This window comes from Mytilus californianus, unplaced genomic scaffold (genome assembly GCF_021869535.1).
Source record: "Mytilus californianus isolate M0D057914Y unplaced genomic scaffold, xbMytCali1.0.p SCAF_1, whole genome shotgun sequence".
In the NCBI taxonomy this organism is placed as follows: domain Eukaryota; kingdom Metazoa; phylum Mollusca; class Bivalvia; order Mytilida; family Mytilidae; genus Mytilus; species Mytilus californianus.
In genome coordinates this window covers 138,355,966-138,377,400 of record NW_026262581.1, presented here as the reverse complement: position 1 = coordinate 138,377,400, position 21,435 = coordinate 138,355,966, and the positions used below count along the sequence as shown (strand labels likewise).

The 21,435-nt window shown below is 32.8% G+C and overlaps 1 long non-coding RNA gene across 13 annotated transcripts; it reads left to right on the top strand.

Annotated features, from left to right (window-relative positions):
- Positions 1-20,414: 20,414 nt before the first annotated feature.
- LOC127736648 (uncharacterized) lies at positions 20,415-21,352 on the top strand. 13 transcript variants are annotated; one of them, XR_007999104.1, is made up of 5 exons: positions 20,415-20,841; positions 20,911-20,956; positions 21,049-21,117; positions 21,187-21,209; positions 21,302-21,352. It is a non-coding gene; the product is annotated as an uncharacterized LOC127736648 (long non-coding RNA). The 13 variants fall into 13 exon arrangements; XR_007999106.1 differs by having other exon boundaries at positions 21,049-21,140; XR_007999093.1 differs by having other exon boundaries at positions 21,256-21,336.
- Positions 21,353-21,435: the final 83 nt, after the last annotated feature.

The window sequence follows — 21,435 nt, the reverse complement described above, 5'->3', positions numbered from 1 at the left end:
ACAATATGGTACACCGAAAGCGTATTTCGTCTACATCAGTGGCGCATGAATCAAAACAGTTCGGAAAATAAATCAAATACGTATTAAAAACAGCTGCGTTTGTCGAAAAGAACCAAAAGTATAGTCTAAGCCGTCTTAATTTTGAGGTAAAGATATTCTCGGGAATTAAGTTTGTACAAACCCTTTATGCCTTTTTTCTCCTCAAGGAAACACATAATCATTTGTGCGTATTATCAAAGGCGACTGTTTTGCTCGCGTCTAGAATTCGAATTAAAATGAAATCAAAGTTCGTCTGTTTAACTTAACCATTTCTTGTGAAAAGTGTATTTCAGGTCAAATATGATTCATTCTGGGAATACTGAAAACCAGGATATGAAGTCATTTAAATTTCTACAAATAGATTTGAAGAAATAGGCATCCCAAAAAAATTGTGTCAGTATTCCTTCATGGTTTCTTTGAATAAATATTGCATTTATGAAATAATGTATGTAGATTACTTTTAATCTTATTTTTGCTTAATTATGGTTTATATTTCTTTGAATCACACTATGTCAATAAACTATTAACTTCTTTTATACTATTTGTTATGTATCCAAAATAAATAATATGATAATGCAGTAACTGCTTTGTTTTGTCGATTCTAGTTATTAATAAACGATTAGGTAAATCCTGTACAAAAATGGCAGAAAATATCAAAGATCATCTAAGGGGAAATTAAAACGACAAAAACACAAACATGGTCTATAAAACGCTAAGTATAACAAAATGAAGACTGGTGTTATCAGTTATTGCGGAGGGAAAACATATCCTGCTCCACACGTAGCAAAGTGAATATTAAAGATTTCCGAAAATTTAAAATAAATATGGACAGATAGATATTTTCTTTTTCTATGAAAGAAAAATGTATTGCGTACTCGGTGATTCTGCGATTGTGTTAGTTTTCCCAAGGATGGTCGCTATTTCTATAAAGAAAAATGGTCTAAATCATCATGTCAAATTTGTTAAAACGCTGATGTATCACTTTCAACTTATCATGCTTTGCGTGGTCAAAAGCCAATTTTGTCCGGAATAGAACTAGTCTACGATTGAATAAAGGAAGTAATGTGTTCAAAAAGTGTGTAATTACAGAATCAAATTGGTAATTAGCATATGGACCATTATCTAAGAGCAGGGTATTTCACTTCACGTGAAAATAAAACATACATAATAATAATCAAATATAACGAAAATATAAAAATATCTGCTATGAGTGCATTCACTTTTTACTTGTAATTTTGATAATTATATCCGTTTTAGTTATACAATACACTGCATTAGTTATCTTGTTTGAATTGTTTTACATTTGTCATTTCTGAGACTGTTATAGGTTACTAAGCGGTGTGGGTTTTGCCCATTGTTAAAAGCCGTACCGTGACCTCTAGCTGTTAATTTATATGTCATTTGAACTCCTCTGGTGGAGAGTTTTCTTATTGGTAATCATAACACATCTTCTTATTTTATATGTTACGGCAAAGTAATCTTGATCATGTTATTGCATCATAGTCCTATGCACTTGAAGAATTCTTATCTGTTAATTATAAGTTATTGAATATGAATTTACCTACCAGATTCACAACATTTCCCAGTAAATCGTTTTGGACACTGACACTTGTTCTGTTTAAACACACCATTCACGCACGTTTGTCCACATAATTTCTTTTCAATATAATCTTTTGTTAACACATTACAGTCTGCTGCACATTTTTCAATAGTTGTATAAGATCTATTACAACATAGTTATTTGAATCACTTAGAAGTTACGCCACCACAAGATGAGGTACAGTTTGACCATTGTTCACACTGGCTCAAATGACACTAGTTCTGCCTGTTAATTCATGAAAACACAGCATTACAAACTATATAAAACTGAAAACAACACGTTTGATAATTTCATGCGTCCGAAGCGTTTTTCTGGATTTACCTTCATCAGGAACGCTCAAAGCCAAACATTTGAAATCCGAGGATGTATAAGTACCGAAACAGTTGAAGAGCTATATGACAAAAATACCTAAAAAAAATAGCCAAATTCATCTAAGGTCAACTTTGCCTGAGGGAACTGAAACCTTAGTTTCTTCATAATTTCAAAATTTATAAACGGGCGATTTTAGAAAGGTTTGTTATAAATCATGTCTGTACCGAAGTACTGACTACTGAGTTGATGATACCCTCGGAGACTGATAGTCCACCAGCAGAGGTATCGACCCAGTGCTATAAAAAATTGAAAACAACACGTTTAATAATTTGATGCGTCCGAAGCGCTTTTCTGGGTTTACCTTCATCAGGAACGCTCAAAACCAAACATTTGGAATCCGAGGATGTATAAGTTCCGAAACAGTTGAAGAGCTATATGACAAAAATACCTTCAAAAAATAGCCAAATTCATCTAAGGTCAACTTTGCCTGAGGGAGTTGAAACCTTAGTTTCTTTATAATTTCAAAATTTATAAACGGGACAATTTTAGAAAGTATAAAAAAGAAGATGTGGTATGATTGCCAATGAGACAACTCTCCACAAGACACAGAAATTAACAACTATATGTCACAGTACGGCCTTCAACAATGAACAATGCCCATACCACACAGTCAGCTATAAAAGGCCCCGAAATGACAATGTAAAACAATTCAAACGAGAAAAATAACGGCCTAATTTATGTACAAAAAATGAACGAATAACAAATATGTAACACATAAACAAACGACAACCACTGAATTACAGGCTCCTGACTTGGGACAGGCACATACATACAGAATGTGGCGGGGTAAAACATGTTAGCGGGATCCCAACCCTCCCCCTAATCCTGAATTAGGTTTGTTATAAATCTTGTCAGTACCGAAGTACTGACTACTGAGCTGATGATACCCTCGGGGACTGATAGTCCATCAGCAGAGGTATCGACCCAGTGCTGTAAAAAATTGAAAACAACACGTTTAATTATTTCATGCGTCCGAAGCGCTTTTCTGGATTTACCTTCATCAGGAACGCTCAATGCCAAACATTTGAAATCCGAGGATGTATAAGTTCCGAAACAGTTGAAGAGCTATATGACAAAAATACCCCAAAAAAAATGCATATAAATGTAGAACTTAAAACTATCAATATAACAATATTGTATTGTTTATAAAATGTTTTCAGTCTCATGTTTGATCGCCAACCGTATTTGATAATATGCCACAATATCCAGACGTATATTAAGTAAAGTTTAAAATCTGACAATGACATACGGTGTATGTGTTCTTTACCTCAAACTTTTTTATGAATATATTTGGTTATATAAAGTATTAGAACATGGAATTTTTTACTGTACTCAAAACAATGTGATTTTCGGTTAATTAAAATATTTTCGGTAACTATACACTTTATCTTTATATATGTTACCAAAACGTATAATCCCTTTGACTGCAGACATACCCCCTGAGTCAATGCACGATATAAACATTTGCATATCTTAAAGATGAATTTTCGTATTTATTTTACCACGGGTATCGGCTTGGTTCAATAAAACAATCACATAATCTTATATAAAAAATCTTATGTAAATATAATGGTCTTCTGAAAAGTCTGATTACACATTTATTAGCGGCAATTCATATACATTTATATATACATATATCTTATCAAAAAAGATATATATTCTAGATATACTTAATGCAATGAAAATGTGATAAGATGGTTTGTCGTTTTTTGCCATGGCATTGTCAGTTTTTTTGGACTGATTAATTTGGACATCCCTTTGGTATCTTTCATCTCTTTTTCAAAGCTGTAAATTCTTTTGAAAATAATTGTGTTCGGTTAGCATTGAAGTTTGTCGACAGTTTTAAGGTATTCCTGTTGACACCAATTACGCACCAATAAATGCAGACTTGTTCGAGTGTTATATTGAAACACGTCATGCCTATCTCAGACTGATAATGAATTCTTAAACTTAACCTATTGAATGTGTACAGATACATATTTTGTCTTGAATTCATGATTATTTTTGTTTAGTTGTAATTTGATTGGCACTGGTATCTGTGGGTAATTTCAGATCGATTCTTTATGACTTCCATTCTTTGTTTTTTTTTGTTGTGTTCTGTGTCGATCTTGGGTTCAAGCTGTTTGTTATCGTTTGTTCTTATAGTGCTACGCTCCCATGTCAGGGGGGATTGGGCACCCGGAAGCATGATAAACTATGACTTTTCTGTGTTTGCCTTCGCAAAATCAGGATTCTCCAGTTCTGTAGTTTTTTTTTATTGTTTGACACATAAGTCAGTCCGTTGGTTTTCTTGCTTCAATGGTTTTACGTTTTGTCATGTCGTAGCCTCTTGAAGCTTACTACGCGGAATGGGTTTTGCTGATTATTGCAGGCTGTACGGGGAATGATAGATGCTAACATATAAGTCATTTAGAATCTGGTGAATAGTTGGCTATCATACCACATTTTCTTATTTTCATATAAGTCAGAGGCACGGCAGTCAATCGAATTTCAACAAGTCTAATCAAATCATTAAATATCATTTAGAAGATACAAAATTAAGGAAATCGCATGAACAGGAGCCACAACAGTTGCGTTGACAGGGTAAACAACAACTCATCAAAAATAAAGATACCACAGTCTAATAATTTTGTACAAAAGACGCTTTTCGTCTTCAATAAAAACATTTAAAAAAATACCCAACTGCAACGTAAATGCAAAAAAGGAGATGTCAATAATACCTGACAAAATCAATCGCTTAATTATATTTCCGAAGAAAATAGTTGGTTGAACGAGGATGTTCCGTGACAGTTATTTATAGTTCCAATTTATTGAAACAATTGTGTGAAAACCCCAAAATGATATAATCGGTGAGCGTGATAATTATTGGGATTCAACTGTATAACCATACATTAAAATCTATCAAAGTCTTCAGCGCCGAAATTGTCCGATTACTCATTGAAGAGTCCATGTTTATAAACACGTTTGTAAACGAATTTTTTTATAGAGATCAAATAAAATGTGAAAAAGGTATAATGTAGAAATGTTCTTACTAATAGTTTTGTTTCTGATATGTCCATGTTTTAATTGTCAGTCATGATACCAGATGTGTATTTTTGGATCTTAGAAGATTGTAGTTTTATTTTATGCAAAGAAGGAAGAAACTTACTAGAGGTTTTGTTGTCTATTACACACGAAAAGGCAAAATATGGAGATCCCAACCATATTCTTACATATACAGTGGGGAATCTGGTGGTAAAATATTGCGTCCCCTGTAAACTCTAAATCTTGGTCTTTTAAATGTTTGTTCCGTCTTAGCAAGGATATAATTTCCATACAATGTTTTTATTTCCCTACTAAAACAAGCAAACATACCAGTTCTACAGGCTATAGGATCTTCGCGTAAAATTGGTTTAAAATATTGCGATGCGAATAAACTCCTAGATTACCAATTATTGTTTTCAACTGGCTGTCAAACTCTCTGTAACATGCCAATTATCCGTATATGTATGCAGCTAGATCAGAGAAGTTCAGGAAAACAATACCAAAATAATGAATTGACATGCAGCAAAGATTGACACTTTTGAAAATTAAGTTACTGATCAAATTCAAACGGATCTTATCTTGATGTAAACATCGAATGCGAATACATCGAAAAGAACGCAAATACAGGTACCATTATCCAGACGATCTATTCTTAAAATTGTAAACAAAAACAAAAGTAAAAATCTTTTAACAGATAATATTTTTTGTAAATTTACTGATGTTTAATTTTCTAACCTGCACACCATAACTTTTAAATCTTTATAATCACGAAAAGACTCTGTACAAGTGTTAACATCATGAATTGACTGTTCAGACAGACTAGCTAAAGATTTAAGATCACGAAATTATGTGGTTTGTGAGTCACAGACACATGCTATCGGTCAACCAACTACCAAAAGACAAGCAACAGTGTACGAAACGGCGAAAAGACTATTAAATCAACAAAACACTACACATATGGGGTGTCGTTCTTCATAACTCTGTTGTAGCAGGAGCACGCCCCTGTAAATGTAGTCCGTAAGAACATGCACGAACTTAACGTATTAACAGAGATATGCACACACCAAATAATAGGAAAGAACGTATATCACTGCTGAGTAAAGGCAACAGTAGTATACCGGTGTTCAAAAGTCATAAATCGATTGAGAAAAAAACAAATCCGGGTTACAAACCAAAACCGAGGGAAACTCATCAACTATAAGAGGCAAACAAAGGAACAACAGGAACACCGAAGTGCAACAAAAAAAAACGCCAACACACATAGAAACGAACTATTTGATAACAACTGCCATATTCCTGACTAGGTACAGGACAGTTTAAGAAAACATGGTGCGTTGAACCTGGTTTGATGGCATGCCAAACCTCCCGCTTTATGACAATGTTAAAAAATATCGCTAAAACACGACGTGCCAGAAAAACAACACAAACACACGCAAGAACATTCATCACAGAGAAACGCACAAACAAAGAATATAATAGTCGATACAACGTGCAAACCGCAGAACAACAACACACATATTCCATCAACGACCACAGGATATCAAAAACAGTGACGCGCTTACGTAACAAACATGCAATCTCGACCTTTATACATATATTTACAATATTCGGCCAAAATATTTTTCTGACAATGATGGTATGGAAAGGCAATTTTATAATTATTTAGACTACAAACGATTAGACATAACATATTATCCAACCGAAATCATAACAGAAACATCAAAAATAAATCCATGAATGCTGGATGTACAAAACACCGAGTAATAGAAAATTGACAATTAGAAAGTTGAAATCATCATGCTGTCATAATTCTAGTTTAAACGTCTATATGTGCTAATATCGAAGGAAAGACCACAGTAGAAATCCGACCTTTTAGTTTCAGTGATGTTCTTTATCTTAAGTTAAATGGGATACTAGTTTATGAGATGCAAGCACAAGTAAGGAATATGACAGTTGTTTTCCATTTGTTTGATTTGTTTGAGCTTTTAAATTTGCCATTTTATAAAGAACATTCCGTTCTGAATTTCCCTAAGAGTTTAGTATTTTTTATATTGAACTTTTTACTGAAATGTGGGTTATGAGTGAAAGGGTATCTTGAATATACCTGACAGCAAAATTGAGCAAGAAGCTTTGTTTTGTTTTTGAAAAGATTATTTATGAATTCTGCTTCCTATGAATGCAAACAGATAACAAATAGGCAGTACAAGTACACAATTAGTACCTGTTGGAAACCAACTTTTTAGATATCAATCCACCAATCTCAACAAATACGATGTGAATAAAACAAAATCAAGCATTTGCATGATACCTTTTTGGTATATTTGTTGTTGGAGTCAGTGAGGTTCTCCACACAAAATAATAATATTCTAGACCTAAAACAAGAAAGTTTTATCTACGATTCCAATGTTTGTGGAAAACGCTCTGTTTAATAAGACGATACAGTTGATCTGTCGATTAAGCAAAGGGTATAGTAGTGTAAAGTGCAGAAAAATCAAGAAGTCCATTTATGACATCCGTGATAAGATACGACGAAATTAAGCTGTGTACAATATATTGAATTCTTTATGAAACCAAATAAAGGATCTGGCAGATTTATAGAAGAATTTCACTTAGTATAAACAATATGATTGGTTCACAACGAGGACGTCCTTTTGCAAAATGATAACAGAAGAAATTGGAGTTATTATGTAGTATAAGTGATGTTTACACATGATAAATCACACCAAAGTTGAGAAGTTGATTTATGCATACTGTTACTTTTAATACGAAAATTCAGTATAATACATATATCATTCACATTACTATACGCAATTTCAGTATATAACATTGGCATTTGCCAAGTTAATTTTAGATTTTCATTTTGGCAAATACTACTTTCGGATTGGTGTTTTGACTAATGTTATTGGAAACAACAATCATTGGAATTTTGAAATATTATATGAATTGCAAAAGCTTGCAGCAAGAGATTTTTTTAATGTCAAATATGATGATTTATCATATAAGCTATTTCCTAAGGCAGGATAGCATGGCAAGTTAGACAACTGTCTATTTGTTAATGGATAAACTTTATCTTCTAGATGTCTTTAGATTATTTTATTGTTTTGTTGCTGCCTCATTAACATGTACCCAAACATTTCTTTTATTAATGATATAACTACTCTTCGCAGAAAATATATTACAACTTAAGTTTAGTGTTTAAGTGTAATCATTATTTATGTAATGTCTTTACTACATGCATAATGTTTCTGTATGTTTTGTTATTGATATAAAATGTAAATATATTTGGTTCAGGGATCCATTCCCAATATTATGCAGAAAACTTGTTTTTTTTTACAAAAACCAGTAATATTGAAAGAAAAATAAAGAGACGAAAGATAACACAGGAACATTCAAAACTAATGTTTAAGTCGTATAACTGGTAATGTCATGGTAAAAAATGAAAACAAACACGACTAAAAGACAAACAACTCCATAACTTCATAGAAAAAAAAAGACTGGGCTACACTAACCAAAACAAAAACAAAAGGAGAACTAAATTACTACGGAAGGATAGGCAGTCCCTGATTCACATGCGACACCCGTCGAGTTACTCGTGCAAAAACAATATGATTTGTCTAATTTTGAAATGTCACAATCGAGGCAAAGAGAACATGACTGTGCTTCCGACAATTAGAACATATACGTGGTCGTCTGTAACACAGATATCTCATAACGCCCCCAAAACAGTCGAAGGTATGACTTCAACTTTTTAACCTAGAGCCCCGGTTTAATAGCTTCATTGAAAGCAGCAACCCTCTATCAACAAAATCATGATAGGAAAATAAGGGAGCATAAAACATAGATAACTATTAAGCAAAAGCAACAATAACCCCTTTAAAACATAGGGTGTAACTCAGATGCTCCACAAGGCAAGCAGTTTCTGCTCAACTAGAGTCACATGTTGTGTTGTTCATGTCTTATACAAATCACATGATAAGTCTTCCTTAACGCAGAGAGTCGGGAATTTACGACAATAAAACATATCCATAGTAATCTGTCACATATATTAGTAATAACGGTTAACTAAATCATGAACGCATCTGTATATCTTTCAAAAAGAAAACAATTTACCATTAAGAATACATGATTTAATAGCTTTCTTTTTTATGAAAAACGCTCTATAGCAGTCATCTTCATTAGAAACGCAAGCCATGAAATATCTTATAAACTGTATAGAAAACTGGGTTTTTTTTTCTCTTACAGTTGCCGCTTGATGTTGTAACATCGAAGTGTAGAGTTCAAAATGGAAATTTCAACAATATCATAGAATTGTAAAATTGTCTAAAATAAAACATGTATCTTGAAAGGAAATGAAATCTTCAATTTTGAAGTTATAAATTTCCCACACGTTAGCAGCAATATACTAACTTCACCTGCATACGGGATATACATTTCCCAACTTATTCGGTACCCAAGAGCTTGCAGCTGCTACTCAGACGTTATAAACGTCACCAGAGTCTCAGCATTAAGTCGATTAACCAGTGTTATGTAAAAAAATTTAATCGGAAGATATCAAGACCTTATTAATAAATATTGCGCATCAACTGTACAAATAATACATAATGATCTTGAAGTATAAATTCCAGGTATTGACCTTGTGTATAACCTAAATTACGTGTTATAGTGTTATTTTTATTTGTCTTTGTATATCTTTAACTTTTTCTGTTTTATCCGTTTGGTGTTGCTCGGTGCTTATACATCGCGCCGTTGTGTTATTGTGGTATGGACAGTTTTTGTACTCTTGTATTTCATTTTTTGCTTATGTGCTTTGTCTATAGAGTGTCTATATGCCATTTTGATTTTCTTTGTTGACATACTAGTAGTTGTTTGATTTTGTAGTGATTAAGATTATAAAACAATGTTGACTGCTGAACCCCAATATATTACATTTATACCTGTAATGTCTGTTTGTTTGCTCACACATTATTGTCAATATAATTGAATTATATGAGACTGTCATACAAGTGTGAGGTTTAGCTAGCTATAAAACCAGGTTTAAGCAACAATTTTCTACATAATGAAATGCATGTACCAAGGCAGGAATATGACAGTTCTTTCCCATTCGTTTGACTGTTGATTTTGCCATTTGATAAAGGACTTTCTGTTTTGAATTTTTCTTGAAGTTCGGTATATTTTGTTATTTTACTGTTTGATGTAATGGACTAAGTCTTAACTTTTAAGTTTTTTTCTCCTTTTGACCATTCTACTTCTTCTAAAAGAGAGGTTAAAGATACCAGATGGACATTCAAACTCATTAGTCGAAAATAAACTGACAACATCATGGCTGAAAAAGAAAAAGATCAATAGACAAACAAAAGTCCATAAAACACAACATAGAAAACTAATGACTGAGCAACACGAACCCCTGCAAAAACTGGGGGTGATCTCGGGTGCTCCGGAAGGGTAAGCAGATTCTGCTCCACATGTGACATTCGTCGTGTTGCTTACGTGAGTACAAACCCATTAATAAGTCTAATTCGGTAGGTCACATTCGTGAAAAGGGGACGGGATTGTAGTTACGACATTAGGAACATATCCGTTATCATCTGAGAAACAGATATTCCATAACGTTCAATCAACTCGTGATGACGTCCGTATAATTTACGAACGGATGATTTCAACTTCGCCATTTGGAAATCTTGATTTAATAGCTTCCTTGTGAGCAGCAACCATCATCTAACTTTACTTCATCTTATTCTTATGAAGCTGCGACCAATTAATTATTTATTAGAATATAAGCTTCATGATATTGGTCTATATAAATTTATTCACATTGTTTTCTGTCTGTTCCGCTTCAACTTTTTTACCATATCTACAAAAGTCAGATAAACATATTTGAAAGTAATCAACCGCTGATGTTAGAAGGTTGTTCTTATTTTGTGCTATTACACAGGTTATGAGCCATTTGGGCGCCAGCAAACGTGTTTAATCCAGCCATATTCTGAATATGTCTGCCCCATGCTTATGAAAGATGCCTGTTATTCAGTGGTTGTCGTTTGTTGCTGCACATCATATTTGTTTTTTTTCGTTTGTATTTTGGTTTTATTTGGGGTGTGTGCATAGATTAAGGCGACAAAAGTTTACCGATGTTTAAATCTCATATATTGATATTGAAGAGACTAATTAAGTAAAAAAAAAACATTGATCGAATGGATAACTCCAAAAGAAACGAGACGGGTAAGGAATGCATGCATCACTCGCCAGACGAATTCAAACTCATGAAAATGTCACAATCGGGAATACAATACAAAAAATTGCAACTTAAATGAGTTTGTAGGTTTTCTAGCTTGTTTTGTTCTACATTTTGGAATGTCTTGTATAGTTTGTTTTGCGGTATGAGTGTTGCTCACTGTTGAAGGCCGTACGTTGATATTCTGTTGATACATCTGCGTCATTTGATCTCTAATTGAATGTTGTATTTTTTTGGCAATTATACAATATCTCCTTATCTTTTTATTTATTCCGAATCGTGAACCACTTAAATTCTTTTCGGGATATTCTAAAACTAAATTGGCTTTAACATATTTGTGTCGTGTTTGCAAATGATACAGGAGGAAATTCCTGCTTATTCGTCATTGACTTTTTAATTTTTAATTATGGGGTTTGACTATCTTTAATGAAGGTTATTCGGCGAAACAAATTCATTAGGGTTTCATTTCTAGTACTGGGTAAGTACTTCGGCTTGTAGACAAAATGGTATCATCATGGCAGTAGTTGTTGCTTAGGTACTTGCATGAATTTAACATTTCTTTTACAATGTCCGATGATAAATTGTGAAATTATTTAGAAACTAAGGTTTTAAAATTTCTATCTTGGCTATCTTGTTATTTTAGATGTAAGCGTTCTTTTGAAGGTAATCTAGAAATGCTCGTCGGAGGTACTGCATTTATAAAGTGTGTTTTCCCCTTTTAAAAAAGTGTACCTTATGCGTTTAAACATTTTGGGTCAATTTGGTTAAGTTATGTACAATTTTTTGCGGCCATTTTGGCTCTCCAAACTTTAGGTAAGAAAATTAATTCAGAACATGCAGTCGAAATTTTTTTTGGTAAAGGCAAAAATACTAGTTCAAAATTATTGATTTACTTAGCTGTTAGTTGTATATGTAACCGCTTATCCGTGTTTAATGGCAAACTTACCCGCAACAAAAACGGCCAATACAACAAACGGTCATCATGAAAGTAATTGTCCCAAGCACGGCCACTGCTACTATGAACCACGGTTTAGCTGTAACAAAAAGTTAACACTACTTTCGACTAAACATATTATACATACCATTGCCAGTCATGATATAAAACATAGTATCTACAAATTTCAGTAGTGCGCTGCATTGTCAGCTATAAAAGGCCGCGAAATGACAAATGTAAATCAATTCAAACGAGAAATCTAACGGCCTAACATTAATTCTTGATAGGTGTTCTCTTTGATAAAATGTCATTGTTATATTTTTTACGTTGGTAAGTTGAACAAAGTTAAGGGTATTTCATTGTCATATAGATATAAGAAGATGTGGTATGAGTGCCAATGAGACAACTCTCCATCCAATTCAAAATTTATAAAAGTAAACCATTATAGGTCAAAGTACGGTCTTCAACACGGAGCCTTGGCTCACACCGAACAGCAAGCTATAAAGGGCCCCAAAATTTACTAGTGTAAAACCATTCAAACGGGAAAACCAACGGTCTAATCTATATAAAAAACGAAAAACGAGAAACACTTATGAACCACATCAACAAACGACAACTACTAAACATCAGATTCTTGACTTAGGACAGGTGCAAACAGTTGCAGCGGGTTTAAACGTTTTAATGGTACCAAACCTTCACCCTTTTTCTGACACAATAGTGTAACATCACAACATAGAAAGACACACTATAAAATATCAACTGAAATGGCTTAACTCAATCAAAGGACATATATATATATATATATATATATATATAAATTTTTCAATTAATTAGGTTTAAGATATTTCATGGTTTTATTTGAACAATGCAATAAATATTCAAGTACTTACGTTTATTGCAAGTGTTTCCCTTGAACAATGTCATACATGAACATTTACCAGCATTGCAGTCACCAAACTTACAACCTTGTTTACATGATTCTGAAAGTAGGACAAATCGATGATACTTTCAGGTGCAAAGTTGAACTTCGGGTTATTTCAGTGGTCTACGTCGCGGCAACCTTAAAGTTAATATACTTGTAAACCTGTTTCATGACATAACGAGTAGGAAGTCCTACACAGGCGAAAAACACACAAACAAGTTATATAAATTTTGGGCTTTTTTTATTCACATTTATCAAGAAAAGCGCAATATATGGTCACATCTGATTAAAAAAAAAAGATCCTATGTCCATGCTTTGCTTTTATAAATCGTACAACATTTCAAATAATTCTAATAATTATTACAAAAACCAACGATTTTTTTCCTTCACATTTTGAAGCTGTGTAAAATTGTCTTACAATTTATTAGAACATTCTCGAATTATCTTCCAAATACAAAGTGACTCAGCAAATAACAATCTGGCCCTAAAATTCGGAGATTATAAAAAATGAGTGATCAAGAAAAACAAGAATGTGTCCATAGTACACGGATGCCCCACTCGCACTATCATTTTCTATGTTCAGTGGACCGTGAAATTAGGGTTAAAACTCTAATTTGGCATTAAAATTAGAAATATCATATCATAGGAAACGTGTGTACTGAGTTTCAAGTTGATTGGACATCAACTTCATCAAAAACTACCTTGACCAAAAACTTTAACCTGAAGCGGGACATACGGACGAAGTAACGGACGGACGAACGCACGGACGAACGGACGCACAGATTGAAAAACATAATGCCCCTAGGTCAAAATAGTTGTTAATATTTTCTATAGAAGTCTAACAAATACAACTCAAGTTACCATCCGTAAACCATTCATTTCATTAAACTTCTATTTTAGTAACAGTAACCTTAAACTTTGACATGTACAATCTATAATTTTTGTCAGTTTGTCTTCGACTTGCTAGCTTTGAATATCTTCCTTGGTATCGTCCGCCTTCTTTTTTTTGTATTTGATTTGAGCAACATTTTGAGTCTAATATAGATGAAACGCGCGTGGCATACCAAATTGAATGATTGGTATCATTGGTGAGTATTTTCTTTACACACACATTTTTTATCACGTTAAAAATATTTTCAGTAATTAGTTTTTTCAAACCAAGGAATTTATTTTGTGATATATGTATAACTTACTTGTTGTTATCGTACTTTTGTATTGTGACGTGGTGAATCCATTAGTTGTCCTAGGTACTGTTGTTGTTTCTGTAAAACATAGAGTAAATCATCTTGTCAGTAAATTGGGAGTCGGTCTTTTTCCATTAAGTTTAGATCGACACGTCCGAAGGTTTGGTAAGGGACTTCTTTGGCAACTTGCTTCACGTAAATCATTGCAAACAACAAAGTTATCAAATAAACATTGGAAAAAACAGATTTTTTTTTTAAATAAGCATTTTCTACTAAAACGTTGACAATCAAGATCCAAATGGGCAAAACAAAATAGAGATTTTTAGAAAATCTCCTTGATTAAAACCAAGCTTTAGCCTAGGAAGCATATAGTTCATGTCAAATATATTATTTAAAATTTGATAACACAAGTAAAATGTGTCATAATATTTTGTTGTCGACGCGTGTGTCATATGTTTAAGGGCATGCAAACCGTTTTGGTGGGCAATGGAAAATGATGCTAAAACTGTGACAAAATTAAAGTAAGCTTAAACATAAGATAGACATATTTCCTATCTAGCAATTGTATTAACTATGATTCGGTGTGATCATATCCATTAAATATAATAATGAAATTTTCCATGTGTATAGGGCCATTTTGGGGCTTTCAAAGTTTCTCAAAACAAAATATACCTACATAATACCCCCCAAAAAAACAATAATATACGAATTATAAAATGAATCATGCCAAAAAAATTTCGTTAATTGACATGAACGTAAACTATTTTGTTATAAAATAGACAGTAGGTTTTCTAAATTGGGGTGTTTCATATTTTCATGTCGGGGCTTTTTATCTCATTGGCAATCATACCACATCTCCTCATTATTTTATCAAAATGAAATCGAAATCTTGATCTTTCGGTTCAATTTCATAGATTTTCTATATTTCTTTTATTCAAATATTTTATAATAAGTAAACTAACAAAATTACCGAACTCTAAGGAAAATTAAAATCGAAAAGTCTCTTATCAACTGGCAAAATCAAAAGCTCAAACATACCAAACAAATAGAAAACATATGTCATATTCCTGACTTGGTACAGGCATTTCCTTATGTAGAAAATGGTGGATTAAAACAATGTGTGAACAAAACAAACAGACATAATAGGTAAACATGTCAAAAATAGGGGTGCAACAGTAATTTTCTATGAAAACCAAAACTGCTTTCATGCATCCTGGTAATTTTATGTAGATTTTTTGTCATTTGAAATAATCTTATCTGTTAATTCACAGTCAATGACTTTTCTTACCAAATTCACAACATTTCCCAGTAAATCTTTGTGGACACTGGCACTTGTTCTGTCTAAACACACCATTCACACACGTGTGTCCACATACTTTCTTTTCAATGTAATCTTTTGTTGTTATATTACAGTCTGTCGCACATTTTTCAATTGTTGTATACGTTTTAGGACAGCACAGTGTTTTAAATCTCCTAGAAGTACCACCACCACAATATGAGGTACAGTTTGACCATTGTAACCACTGGCTCAAATAGCACTGTTTTTGTCCGTTGCTGCATGTAAATACAGCATTGCCTATAACAAACACAGAACTAAAAATTACTAGTAAATATAATTGCATTTTCCTGCTCTACGCAATACTTTTTTAAGGTATGTCTCAAAGCTGTATGATTTAACCTAAATGGAAAATAACACTTCTACCCAACAGTTAAAAAGGAAAAAACATACAATGGCAAAGATTATGTTATGATTGATCATTCTTTAATATACATGCCTTTAAAAGTGATAAAGCATAGCATACATGTTCAATGTTATTAATTTGATTGTGTTCAAAATAACAGATATGTAAGAACAAATGATAGACATTTTGTTTTGATATGTGATGAACTTTTATATTAAAATCCTTTGTAACTACATATTTTAAACACAGTATTCGCTAATATTTCACAGTACAGGTCACCACCATCTAATAATTAAAGTCATATGGGTATCAAACTAAGAAGGTGGGTAATAAGTACAAAACACACTTTTACCAGCATTTGAAGGGATGGTTATTACATATTTAGGAGGATTGAGTAGTTTTTATAATATTTTTTTTTACCTTGATGAATGCAGTTGTTCGATTATGAATTTTGATTGCCACTTGGATATCTGTTTTGTGTTATTACCATAATCGGGTTTTTTTATGTAATATTAGGCTTATTAGTTTAAATGTTAACCCTTTATGTCTCCCTTGATATGCTCTGGGATTTTATTTTTGTTTTTACTTTAACCATGTTTTTGTCTATTGTTGTTCTTCTTTAATTTAGATTTTTCCTTTTATTGTCCCAATTGGAAGGTCATTGGATTTCTACTTTGGTCATGGAGATATAAAAATAAGAAGATGTGGTATGATTGCCAATGAGATAACTCACAAGAAACCAAATGACACAGAATTAACAACTATAGGTCACTGTGCGGCATTCAACAATGAGCAAAAGGTAAATTCAAAAAAGGGAAGTCCATCAAACTGACAAAACAAAATGCTATCAATCAATGGACCAAATAAAAAATACCTATCAGTCGCACAGAATTATAAACGTATGCGAGACTTCTTATATTTAATAGGCAGACATTCGTCGATGGATGCGAGAGGAGATTGCAGATGTCAATCATTCTATGTTACTTCTTTCATTCTGCAGAGTCAACTAAAACCTGTTTTGTCTTCTAGGTGAAATATTTAATCCATCTGTTTTTGTTTAACAGACACCAAGAACCTACCAGGAGTCGGTGTGTTGTTGTCTTTTTAAAAAAAGTATTACTCCTACTGTTTTGTCTATTGGACGTAGCTCGGTACTTAAAACATCCCGTCATTATGTTATTGTGCTATGGTAAAAAGTTTTGCATTCTTGTCTTTCGTTTTATCTAATGTGCTTTGTCTATATGCTTTTTTTTTGACACATTTGTTTGTGTTTATTGTGATTAAGATTATACCACAATATTGACTGCTGTACCCCTGTTTTTGACATTTTTAACTATTATGTCTGTTTGTTTTGTTCACACATTGTTGTCAATATAATGAAATTTTATGTAACTGTCATACTAGTGAGAGGTTTAGCTAGCTATAAAACCAGGTTTAATTTACCATTTTCAACATAAGAAAATGCCTGTACCAAGTCAGGAATATGACAGTTGTTATCCATTCGTTAGATGTATTTGATCTTTTGATATTGCCTTTGATTAGGGACTTTCCGTTTTGAATTTTCCTCGGAGTTCGGTATTTTTGTTATTTTACTTTTTTTTCTTGGAGAAACATTTAGATGACTAATAGTCCTCAGTGTAGAAGGAGAACAATTGCAGTTGTGTAGTACTAACACAAAAGTCAAAGTAATACAAATAGTGATAACCGAGCCCACTCTGCTCATTTATGTTTAAGGACCTGTAGTGGCCAAAAGCAGAAATAAAAGAGGTCGATTGGTATTTTGTGTTTTGCATTTCAGACACGATATTAATGTACTTCAATGAAATCTATTATTTTTACCGGAACTTAGGATATACAAATTTATCTCTGCTTTGTCAAGAAAAACAAGACAGGTTCATGTGAATTGCCTTAAGTACTTTTAATTGGATCTCAAAACAAATTCACATTTACATCATCAGTGAACGTGATATGTTGTCCTTGATTTAAATGGATTTAGAAAGATTATATATTCATTCCAGTTATCAATGTTACAAAGAAAGAAACACGTAAGATTTAGACGTGCATTGTTCTGCATAAAGACAGGCTTACTCAAATAAAAGACAAAATTATTAAAACTGCAATATTTGTAATATATGTATGACCATATATCTTCAGTTATTACAATTTTGCTACAGTTAAATGGAATTTAAACTGTATATTTGCATTTAAGTTTTACATGGTTTTGAACATATATAAAAATAAGGATATATGGTAGTATTGCAAATGTGACAACTATCCACCAGAGTTCGAATAAGTGCATGTAAGCAATTATTGTGCACCCATATCGGTTATAAAAGCCCTCGACATGACAAAATCTGAAATAATTCAAACAAGAAAACTTACGGCCTGGTTTGCAACCAATTAATTGACGAAAAAACAATTATGACAGACATGAACCAACGACAACATATTTATTCTTGTTTCCTTTTTGTGTGCTATAACACATACTCTTTTTCGGTAAATTCATCGACTGACATAGTACATTGTTTAACAGTCAACCCGTAGTAATTTTCCTACTGTTAAACATACTTCCCTGCCTGGTATCATACATCATGATGTGCCCTTATAATTAAAAAATATTTATTCTGTGAAAAAGTGAGAATAATGCAAATAACCAGCAATTATAAATAAAATAATTTACTTGAGACAGCAATGTGTTGAAAACAATAAATTGGGAACAGCCCCTTATATCTAAGAGATAATAGCTAGGTGAGAACTTCATTATTGAAAAAAATATCAAAGAATTTCATAAGGATTATAGGAATAAAATGAAACAGTGAACCCTGTAAAATATTGTTAAATTGAAGTTAAAAAAAACTCAAATTTTGTTACATATAACAGATATATAATTTAAAATCCAATCTCAATAAAATCAGAATTTTCGCTTAACTTCATTAGCATTTTCTATCATTCCTGCGACAAAACAAAATGTCTACTGGAGCAAAGAAAAAGATCTGATTTTAATGAGGTTGTTTGATATCTAGCTTATCTGGAGTAATAAAAGATTAATTTGAAAGTCCACCATGTTGATATGTGTGCTTCAAAGGAACATTGGTCGCGAAGACACTGTGGTAATGTACTAGACAGTATTGATTCGACTTAGTCATCTGTAAATTCAAAATGTGTTGATGATAGCTACCCTGAAGCATTCAAAATTCGAATTGAAGGGGTGTGACTTTTATTGTTAAATCTTCAATCGTCAAATATGTATACTGTATTGATATAGACGACACGCATATAACATGAATAGAAATTCACACTATTCATACAATTGAGGGGTTTGTCTTACAAGTGAAAGGTTAAGCTAGCCATAAAACCAGGTTTAATCCACCATTTTCTACATATGGAAATGCCAGTACCAAGTCAGGAATATGACAGTTGTTTTCCATTCGTTTGGTGTGTTTGAGCTTTTGATTTTGCCATTTGAGAAGGGACTTTCCGATTTGAATTTTCCTCGAAGTTCGGTATTTTTGTTGTTTGACTTTTCACTCTGAGAGTATAGATTGTTTCTGTATTTACTTACCTGCATTGTCTAAACCATTCGAATGTTTTAGAATTTACGTTGAGTGGCTGTATGAAATATACATGATATACTCTCAGCTAGGAACGATCATCATTCTTGGAGATATAAACGCCAAAGTAAATGGTCAAAGATCTTTTAGTTTCGTTAGAGATAAACGTTCCGAAAGGAGGAAATAAATGCAAAGGAGATCCAAACTCATATCTAGGAAAAAGTTTAGACTCGTGTATCGGAAAAGGTTTGATAAAATTTTTGATTCAAAACTAGAATTGAAAAAAAGACTACAATTGCTTTCTAAACCCGCAGCAAACGATATATTTTTTTTTTTATTCAACAACAGTATTGCACACGCTGTTAACAATTACTCCACTGACACAGCTATCTCAGTGAAGGTCCCTGTTTCATTAGTACCAGCAAACGATATATTAGGGTTTATCAGAATGTGCAGATTTGCAATCGGTGTCTGATATTTCAAAGATGGCTACGGTTGTGAAGTATAGATCAAAGTGACCATCAATTGGGATATAACTGCTGTACCCCCTTCCATATAATATAAGTTTAAGTTATACAACTGTGTTTTCAATTCCTATTGCATTAATGGCATCTATCATAATAACAGATCTGAAAAATGCTCAAAACTTATAATTTATCGATGTCAAGCTATTGACTACACAAGAAGTCATTCTGTTTGGTAGTTTATTAGAAAATTGTGATGGAAAAAATTTGTTGGACGAGCAGAGGGATGGACGAATGAATGGACAAGGTATTTTCTATATAACCTGGACTCCTAGATTGATGCTATAATTACTGTAAGAAGCAATATTCTGCTAACTACTGTTACTTTAAATAATAAACAACAAACATTCTGTTTAAAATCTGTATTTCTTAAGAATATCACAACTTTCATAAATACAACCTATTATCATGTTTATAATGTTCTATAAATTATTGTTCACAAATTTGTAGTAGACAAGTCTTTGAAAGTTATTGTTTATACAAACTTGTAGAAAATAAGTCCTTGAAAATGTAGCAAAGGTCAACAAATCTCATACCAAACAAAGTATTAAAATCTGAGTAAAATGTTACAAAACAAAACAAAAATATAATAGTTTGATCTTAGCAATATAGATATACAAAACATTACATCTTAGGCAAAGGAAAACATTACATCCTAATGTCAACAGTGGGAATCTATATTGTATTGGTGGGGGAATCTATATTGTATAGGTGGGGGAATCTTTATTGTATAGGTGGGGGAATCTATATTGTATAGGTGGGGGAATCTATATTGTATAGGTGGGGGAATCTTTATTGTATAGGTGGGGGAATCTATATTGTATAGGTGGGGGAATCTTTATTGTATAGGTGGGGGAATCTATATTGTATAGGTGGGGGAATCTATATTGTATAGGTGGGGGAATCTTTATTGTATAGGTGGGGGAATCTATATTGTATAGGTGGGGGAATCTATATTGTATAGGTGGGGGAATCTTTATTGTATAGGTGGGGGAATCTATATTGTATAGGTGGGGGAATCTTTATTGTATAGGTGGGGGAATCTATATTGTATTGGTGGGGAAATCTATATTGTATTGGTGGGGAAATCTATATTGTATTGGTGGGGGAATCTATATTGTATAGGTGGGGGAATCTATATTGTATTGGTGGGGAAATCTATATTGTATTGGTGGGGGAATCTATATTGTATAGGTGGGGGAATCTATATTGTATTGGTGGGGGAATCTATATTGTATAGGTGTGGGAATCTATATTGTATTGGTGGGGGAATCTATATTGTATTGGTGGGTTATCTTAACCAAAAAATCTACATACAACATTCCAAGTCTACATCTCATATCAGGTATTTCTCTTTTTACAGGGGGGGGGGGG